The sequence below is a fragment of the Protomyctophum parallelum genome (genome assembly GCF_964188405.1).
Source record: "Protomyctophum parallelum genome assembly, chromosome: 10".
Lineage (NCBI taxonomy): Eukaryota > Metazoa > Chordata > Actinopteri > Myctophiformes > Myctophidae > Protomyctophum > Protomyctophum parallelum.
The window spans coordinates 8,124,399-8,125,397 of record NC_139704.1 but is presented as its reverse complement, the minus strand read 5'-3'; positions in this window follow the sequence as shown (position 1 = coordinate 8,125,397).

The window sequence follows — 999 nt, the reverse complement described above, 5'->3', positions numbered from 1 at the left end:
GTTATAGTTACTCACTCAGAGCCATATAATAGAAGAGTTACGATATAGAGGGGACGTGCAGCCTGAACTGAGACAAGCTGGAATTGGAAACATTGTTTTCAACAAGGGCGGCGCAAACAAGTGTGCAACATGACAACTGTTTTAAAGTATTGTACAGTAACAACTAAAGTCTATTTAATGTTTATGTTGTACTATTACTGTAATATCTTGTGTTTGTGGGTTAGTTCAATAATGCAACTGTAGGCCTATTACACCATGCAGTGCTTTTCAACCCTTTTCACATCAAGGACCATTATTTATTCAGCATTTGAGCCACACACCATGCCATTTGATGAGATTTAGCCTAGACCCAAAACTGAATAATATTTTGTTATCGTTGGATACGAATGTGTCCGCAATTCCATGCTGTATTGATGTTGGTACCATTAGGAGAGATATTAAACATGCAGGAAAACGTTGATCAAAATAACAATTATTCTTTGTTTTAATTTTAACTCTTAACCAGTTACGGGTCCATTTGGTTTCATGTTACGCTCTCAAGAGTTACAGATCTATAAGGGTCTAGATCTGGTTACTCTCAATCATTTAGCTGCTTGGGTACCACCTGGAACCCCCTCAAGGACCACTGGTGGTCCCCGGACCACTGGTTGAAAACCACAGTTACACTGACCATTATGTTCCCATATCCCATATAGCCTAGCCTGACTCATAGTGTGGCCAAAAATATCAAATTAATGTTCCCAAGCTCTCTGACAGCTCTGAGCTGAGTAGCCCAGAGCTACTATATCATTTTAAGGCTTCTGCAACCATCATGAAGGTATATATACACATATGCGGCTACAGAACACTTCTTATTGCGGTAAGATGGTATTTATTATTATTATTATTATTATTACACTATTATTATTATTATTATTATTATTATTATTATTATTATTATTATTATTATTATTATTATTATTATTACTGATTCCCAGTCCAGAGGTAATTCTGTTTCTG